The sequence below is a fragment of the Vigna unguiculata genome, unplaced genomic scaffold, assembly GCF_004118075.2.
Source record: "Vigna unguiculata cultivar IT97K-499-35 unplaced genomic scaffold, ASM411807v1 contig_522, whole genome shotgun sequence".
Taxonomy (NCBI): domain Eukaryota; kingdom Viridiplantae; phylum Streptophyta; class Magnoliopsida; order Fabales; family Fabaceae; genus Vigna; species Vigna unguiculata.
This window is the reverse complement of record NW_021011239.1, coordinates 3,006-11,675: the sequence shown is the minus strand read 5'-3', so window position 1 is coordinate 11,675 and position 8,670 is coordinate 3,006. Positions and strand designations below refer to the sequence as shown.

Genomic DNA, 8,670 nt, shown 5'->3' with positions numbered 1-8,670 from the left:
TTTCTTTACTTCCTTTTCTTTTTCTTCAATTTCCCTTCCTTCTGCAGTTTATATTTCTTTCTTTTTCTATTTTCTCCTTCCACGTGTATTGATCCTTCTTGGCTTGTCTTGGTGTCATAAATTTCAACTTCATTTCGTGTCCCTCATGCTTCAAATACAGGGAAAGTTAATCAAGATTGATCGTTTTAAAATGAAGTCATGCCCATCTAAAAAGAAGATGAAAAGAGTTTGTGGGAGCAAAATCACATAATACTTCTTTCACGCATTGTCCTGTACTGAATTTGATCCCTGCTTGATTCGGATGAAAGCTTGTTGGTAACTTGAGTTTCACCACCAATCTTTGTCTTACAACATTGTTCTCGCTTTCGTAATCGAATGCAACTAAACATGGGTGGCCTTCGATTAAACACCTTGTTTCTCTACAACAATTTCCATCATCTTTTTCTTTACTTCCTTTTCTTTTTCTTCAATTGTCCTTCCTTCTGCAGTTTATATTTCTTTCTTTTTCTATTTTCTCCTTCAGCCTATGTTGATCCTTAGTGGCTTGTCTTGGTGTCATAAATTTCAACTTCATTTCATGTCCCTCATGCGTCAAATAAAGGGAACGTTAATCAAGATTGAGCGTTTTAAAATGAAGTCATCCCCATCTAAAAAGAAGATGACAAGAGTTTGTGAGAGCAATATTACATAATACTTCTTTCACACATTGTCCTGTACTGAATTTGATCCTTGCTTGATTCGGATGAAAGCTTGTTGGTAACTGAACTTTCTCCACCAATCTTTGGTTTACAACATTGTTGTCGCTTTCGTAAACGAATGCAACTAAACATGGGTGGCCTTCGATTAAACTCCTTGTTTCTCTACTTTCTTTTCCATCATCTTTATCTTTTCTTGCTTTTCTTTTTCTTCAATTTCCCTTCCTTCTGCAGTTTATATTTCTTTCTTTTTCTATTTTCTCCTTCAGCCTATGTTGATCCTTACTGGCTTGTCTTGGTGTCATAGATTTCAACTTCATTTCATGTCCCTCACTCCTCAAATAATGGGAACGTTCATCAAGATTGAGCATTTTAAAATGAAGTCATGCCCATCTCAAAAGAAGATGACAAGAGTTCGTGGGAGCAATATCACATAATACTTCTTTCACACCATGTCCTGTACTGAATTTGATCCTTGCTTAATTCAGATGAAAGCTTGTTGGTAACTGAACTTTCTCCACAAATCTTTGGCTTACAACATTGTTGTCGCTTTCGTAAACGAATGCAACTAAACATTGGTGGCCTTCGATTAAACACCTTGCTTTTCTACTAGTTTTTCCATCATCTTTTTCTTTACTTCCTTTTCTTTTTCTTCAATTTCCCTTCCTTCTACAGTTTATATTTCTTTCTTTTTCTATTTTCTCCTTCCACGTGTATTGATCCTTCTTGGCTTGTCTAGGAGTCATAAATTTCAACTTCATTTCGTGTCCCTCATGCTTCAAATACAGGGAAAGTTAATCAAGATTGATCGTTTTAAAATGAAGTCATGCCCATCTAAAAAGAAGATGAAAAGAGTTTGTGGGAGCAATATCGCCTAATACTTCCTTCACACATTGTCCTGTACTGAATTTGATCCTTGCTTGATTTGGATGAAAGCTTATTGGTAACTTGAGTTTCTCCACCAATCTTTGGCTTACAACATTGTTCTCGCTTTCGTAAACGAATGCTACTAAACATGGGTGGCCTTCGATTAAACACCTTGTTTCTCTACAACAATTTCCATCATTTTTTTCTTTAGTTCCTTTTCTTTTTCTTCAATTTCCCTTCCTTCTGCAGTTTATATTTCTTTCTTTTTCTATTTTCTCCTTCAGCCTATGTTGATCCTTATTGGCTTGTCTTGGTGTCATAGATTTCAACTTCATTTCATGTCCCTCATTCCTCAAATAATGGGAACGTTCATCAAGATTGAGCATTTTAAAATGAAGTCATGCCCATCTCAAAAGAAGATGACAAGAGTTCGTGGGAGCAATATCACATAATACTTCTTTCACACATTGTCCTGTACTGAATTTGATCCTTGCTTAATTCAGATGAAAGCTTGTTGGTAACTGAAATTTCTCCACCAATCTTTGGCTTACAACATTGTTGTCGCTTTCGTAAACGAATGCAACTAAACATGGGTGGCCTTCGATTAAACACCTTGCGTTTCTACTACATTTTCCCTCATCTTTTTCTTTACTTCCTTTTCTTTTTCTTCAATTTCCCTTCCTTCTGCAGTTTATACTTCTTTCTTTTTCTATTCTTTCTTTTTTCTATTTTCTCCTTCCACGTGTATTGATCCTTCTTGGCTTGTCTTGGTGTCATAAATTTCAACTTCATTTCATGTCTCTCATGCCTCAAATACAGGGAAAGTTAATCAAGATTGAGCATTGGAAAATGTAGTCATGCCCATCTAAAAAGAAGATGACAAGAGTTTGTGGGAACAATATTACATAATACTTCTTTCACACATTATCCTGTACTGAATTTGATCCTTGCTTGATTCGGATGAAAGCTTGGTGGTAACTGAACTTTCTCCACCAATCTTTGGCTTACAACATTGTTGTCGCTTTCGTAAACGAATGCAACTAAACATGGGTGGCCTTCGATTAAACTCCTTGTTTCTCTACTTTCTTTTTCATCATCTTTATCTTTTCTTCCTTTTCTTTTTCTTCAATATCCCTTCCTTCTGCAGTTTATATTTCTTTCTTTTTCTATTTTCTCCTTCAGCCTATGTTGATCCTTACTGGCTTGTCTTGGTATCATAGATTTCAACTTCATTTCATGTCCCTCATTCCTCAAATAATGGGAACGTTCATCAAGATTGAGCATTTTAAAATGAAGTCATGCCCATCTCAAAAGAAGATGACAAGAGTTCGTGGGAGCAATATCACATAATACTTCTTTCACACATTGTCCTGTACTGAATTTGATCCTTGCTTAATTCAGATGAAAGCTTGTTGGTAACTGAACTTTCTCCACAAATCTTTGGCTTACAACATTGTTGTCGCTTTCGTAAACGAATGCAACTAAACATTGGTGGCCTTCGATTAAACACCTTGCTTTTCTACTAGCTTTTCCATCATCTTTTTCTTTACTTCCTTTTCTTTTTCTTCAATTTTCCTTCCTTCTGCAGTGTATATTTCTTCTTTTTCAATTTTCTCCTTCAGCCTATGTTGATCCTTAGTGGCTTGTCTTGGTGTCATAAATTTCAACTTCATTTCATGTCCCTCATGCCTCAAATAAAGGGAACGTTAATCAAGATTGAGCGTTTTAAAATGAAGCCATGCCCATCTAAAAAGAAGATGACAAGTGTAACACCCTCTATTTTATATTAATTATATTTAACTTTCTTGTTTAAATATATAGAGTGAAGTAATTTTATGATTTCATAAGTAAATTGACAAAGGGTTTTATACAATGTAAAAGATGATTTATTTTTTTTTGTGCTAACTACTTATTTTGAGTTGTGTAAGTAAAAGTGTGATTAAGGCTTCATTAACCATTGGATTAAGCTGAAACTTTTATAGAGCATTCTTAAAACATAGTTCTTCAATATGAACGGTGAGATTTTGAATTGGAGGTGCATGCAAAGAGCAGTTACTTCCGCACTTTAGTGTAAAAGTAAGGTCTCCAGCTGCTGTCCAGTTCTGAGTTACCTTAGTAAATATTTTATTCCCGCTTCTTTAGCCGTTGGATCAAGATGAAATTTTTATACAGAGTTATTAAGACATAGCACTAAATGTTGACCGTTTGGATTTGTATTTAGAGGTCTGTGGTGATAGAAATAATTCTTGCAATTTGAACTAGCGTCAGTTACGTCCTGTTTTGGGTTATTTTAGTAAAAATTTGATTCCAGTTTTATTAACCGTTGGATGGAGTTCCAATTTGTTCGACCGGTTCTAGAGACATAAGTATTTAGTTTCACCGTTGGGATTCACAAATAGAGTTGTGTGTTAAGAGATATGAATTTTACACTTTGGACTGAAAACAAGTCTTCTAGAAAGTCAACAAGTCTTCTTGCAACTACCATGAAGTCTCCTACAATGAGAATTTCGACCAAGCTTCTCTATATGGTCAAGATAAACTTATCCTCACTAAGGAATCTCATAAATTTACCATCAATACATCCTTATCCCTTTGTCCAAGATTTTTCCTATAAATAGGACTTTACTTTACACATCTTCCTCACAAAATCCAAAACAATAGAGAAGGAAAGGTATAAACTCTTGGGAGAAAATTGAAGTAGGAGAGGAAAATCCAGAATCTTGAGGTCTTCATTTTCATCTTAGAGTATATTTAGTATCTTCAAGGTATGGGGGGTCTATCTCAAATCTCTAAGTCTTTATCTTAGCAAGTTTTCTTTAAGTATACAATCTATCTTCTTGATTCTGAAATTTTTATACATTATCTTGAAATTTTGAGTTGAAAAATGGATTCCTTGGGTATGAAAACCTAGGGTTAGGTTCAAGAATCATCTTATTTGGAGTTTTACACAAAAAGTTATAAATAAAACAAGTTTGCTATTTTACTTATAAAATTTTATACGAAAATTATGTTTTAATTATGATTACTGTTTTGATTAATTTTCTGTAAAGTTATTATGAAAGAATGATTTATGCTTGGTTGTTTATTTTAAATTCTTTTTAACTTGTTTGTTTTTACTATTTTGAAAATTGTGACAAATTAAAAATACAGTTGTTATGCTGCTAAAATTTTGTGAAAGTCTCAAGAATTATAAAGATAATGCGAAAGGATGATTGTAAATTAAAGTACAGAAATAAAGAATAAAAAGGACTGTATGGATAGTACAGAGATACACTGGGTATAGAGTCCAGAGAAAGGTCTGATAGACCTAGCAGAATCGAGGGTGGTGATATAGATACCCTGGATTGACGTATACAATTAGCCGGGTATTCGAAAATTCACAGGTCTCACACTCTATTCTCGACCGTCCTCTTGACTATACTTTAAGACCAGGAAGGTGGAATAACGTTCACGTTGTATCCGTGAGAACGTTTAGCCTGCTGGCACTATCCATATTGGCATAAGACCATTATGATTCGGAAAAAAAATCTAATGGCAGTGTTTGGGACCCAAAGTATATAAAAAAAGAATATGAGATGAATATACTGATGAGTTGAAACTCAGAATTATACAAATATGATTATTAAAAGATTGATAATGAGGATTTTGATATCCTAAATTTAAAACATACGGAAATGATTATTTTATTGATTAATTTGATTTTGATATTTTTGGCATGGTTAGTTATGACATTATGGAGATTTTAACTTTTGTGAAAATGTTTCATTCAATTGAAAGTTTATTCAAATGACCATACTTTGAAATGTTATGATGAAGTTTTGGAGTTAAGGGAAAGACTCACCCTTACTTTCTTTATTTTTCAGAGGAAGAAATTGCAGACCTAGAATGTAACAATGAGATTGTCTAGTTTAACTTTTCATGCAAATTTGGATTATGTTAAAGCTACAACTGATATGGTGTAACTTGTTTGTGATGTATTCCAAACTAAAAGTACCTTTAGTTGGTTGTAAAAGTATAAACAAACTTCTGTTACAAACACTTATATGTATGTTAACATTTTATTCGCATAAATATCGTGTATGTCTAACAGATGATACATTCGAGTGGTGTATTATTATTATTTTTTTATTTGTTAATTGAATACAAATAAATTTTTCCTTAAGTAAATGATACATTAGACAAGTAAAGAACATCTAGTAGCACCGGGTTTTAGTTGGGGTGTTACATTAGTGGTATCAGAGCAGTTCATTCCAAGAGGACTGGGTAGTGACTAAGTTTGCTTGTGATGTGTGTTTCTAGATTCTTTAGGAAATAAGAATGTAGAATATTGTTGTAAAACCTACTTTTTAATCTAAGTAGGAACTATATGATTTATTTATTGAAAATATGTTTTCTTATAAAATGGTAAGTAAGTATGGTATTAGGTTGGTCTGAAGAACGCAAAGTTACATAAGCAACATATATGCCGACTGGGGAGACGGAGGATTGGTGAAGGTGTTATCCAAACAAAACTTACCACATGGACAAAGAATAATACCGTGAATATATTGTACAAGTATGGAGATAACTTTTAAGTTAAGGTAAGTAGTTTCATGTTTTTGTTACAAATAGAGGTTGATAATGAGAGCTAGATAAATGGTATGTTAATAAGTAGAAATTTACAAATGGCTTTTCAAAGAAAAAGTAAAGGTTACATCCCAAGATAGAAGTAAAGTTCTCTTTGGATTTGGTGTTTGGAAGGGAATTAGAATTAGTGACACTTATGGAGTAGTTTTAGTTGAGAAGTAAAGTTTAAAGTTGGTGGTTTAACATAAGGAACATGATCAAGGATTAAGTTGGTTCATTTTATATTTTTGAATATGGTGATAAGATTCCCACTAGACATTAAGATAGCAAGTTATCTAAATTTGAAGGTGCACTTCAAAAGGCTAAAATAGAATGAAAGTGATGGATTGGTTCAAGAAAACAAACAAAATGGACAATGTAGCTTTAAAATCGAAGTAAAAAAAAAAAAGAAAAAAAGAAACAAGCTATAAAATGTAAAGTGGGATGATGGAAATGGAAGGTAGCACATCACTCATAGGTGAGGACCAAAAGGCCAACTCTTTCCTAGAGATGAGCGATGGATGTCGCCACTTGCTATGCAAGATAAGGCCAAGGTGAAGCCTCTACTCATTAGAGAAGAGCTCAATTTTTGTGGTTGAAAAACAAGTGTATAAACTCAAAATTATCAAACCTTTTAAAAGCTAAAGAGCACCCCTTGTATAGAGAGTTTTAAGGGCCTCTAGGAAATAAGCACAAAGTTCAAAGGGCTAACTAAAAAAAATATCCTACATTCTAGAAACCTCTCCTAAGAGGTAGCACAAACGTGCATTGTGGTGGGAGATCCTAAAGGAATTCGGCCAAGCTAAAAATGATACAAGGAATGTCTCTACAAAAGGCCCAAAAGGTGCTAAAGACAAAAAAAAAAAAAGGAGACCAAAGGTACAATATGCTTTTGCTTTATACTTTTTACTTTATGTTTTCCTCTCTCCTCCACCTAGGCTCTACATCATTTTCATTCCACCACTACAATTGCGTCACATATCCATGCTTCCTTTCGCCTAATTAAACATAAAAAAAAACATATAAACATGGATTAGCATGTTGGCTTAAGTCATGTCAACTCAAGTCAAATCTAGTCAAAGGTCAATAAGTCAATTAAGGTTAAGTCAACTAAGTCAACTTATGGAAATTCAAAAAAAATAATGAAAAACAATGAAAGGGATGAAGTATTGGTGAACTTCCTTTCTAAGCGTGCTTAGTCTTCTTAAGCATCATCCTAGGTTGGGCTCAATCCTTTATCAGAACAAATTTATGTTAGGTATGTCAAATTGAGAAACAACGATGTATTTGGGAACTTAGCTTGTGTGTAAAGTGTTGAGACTTAAACAAGATTGTTGAGGAATGATAGTTTGATGGGTTAAGTTGCATGAGGTCGTTATAAGTATGTAGTGATATTGTTTTAAGAGATGAACGTTGTAGGCCATATTCATAAGTGTATTGTAGTTTATAAATGACATGTTTATATATATCCTATGCTCAGGAGGTGCATGAGGATTACTTAAGATTAGTAATAGAATTCTTGAGGAAAAATAGTAGAAGTTACGAGTCTAGTTTGAAAGAAGAAGAAGTGGATACAAGAGTCGGTGGACCAACAAGAATTGACATGAAATATTAAGGTTATGTCAACAAAAGCCATATCAGAGACTTGATATTTTTCTAGTTGGGAGAGAAACACAAATCATAATGGCAACAAAAATATTAACCGGGACATAAAAGCTTTTCGATACGGAGGACCACATTTAAAGAAGGATAGCAATCAAACTTTTCTCTCTTAAAATTATTATGGAAAGACATGTCATCTTGCTAGAAATTGTTGGTTTGTACAACAAAATACTGACAACACGAAAAGAACAATAAAATATACACCACAAAACAATAATAGCACTAAGTAAAGAATTTGGGAAACTTTTTATCGTGAGTGGAGCTGAAGTAGTAACATAGGATAATCTCATTCGAGGTAAGTGCATCATAGTGAATATAGTTAGCCATCCATTCATTCATATCTTTAGTTGTTGTGAAAAATAAAATTCTTGACTTGGCTATCACATCCATGCCTTATATGATAGTATCCGCTCCTACTAATAAATTAGTTACTACTTCTAATTGATGCTTGGGAACTTTGATTAGAGATTTTTGGTTAGAGTAGTTAGTCGTGCACAATTATTCTATTCTAGATTTCTCTTTCAAGGTTTTTCAATTTTTAAGAACATTATTACTTTGATGTGCTGGAGGTGGTTAGACACTCATTTGTGTTTACTTTGAAAGAAGAAAATTATATATTGGAAATCTGTGATTTGTAATAAGTGCATTTGAGTTTGTTAGATTGGTGGAAAATTAGTTTAAGAGGTTCAAAGACTTTTAGAGATTTTTGTGATGGAAGATTCAATATTTTAGTTGAAATATGTATAAATATATGGGGTATAAACTTATGATTTTTGATTAGTGAGTAAATAGGTCAAATGAATTTTGTTTTGACATGAGGACATCGTGAATATTATTGGAC

The 8,670-nt window shown here is 33.3% G+C and overlaps 1 long non-coding RNA gene across 1 annotated transcript; it reads left to right on the top strand.

Annotated features, from left to right (window-relative positions):
- Window positions 1-4,194: 4,194 nt before the first annotated feature.
- Window positions 4,195-5,633, top strand: LOC114172272. Its single transcript, XR_003601972.1, has 2 exons — window positions 4,195-4,327; window positions 5,426-5,633. It is a non-coding gene; the product is annotated as an uncharacterized LOC114172272 (long non-coding RNA).
- Window positions 5,634-8,670: the final 3,037 nt, after the last annotated feature.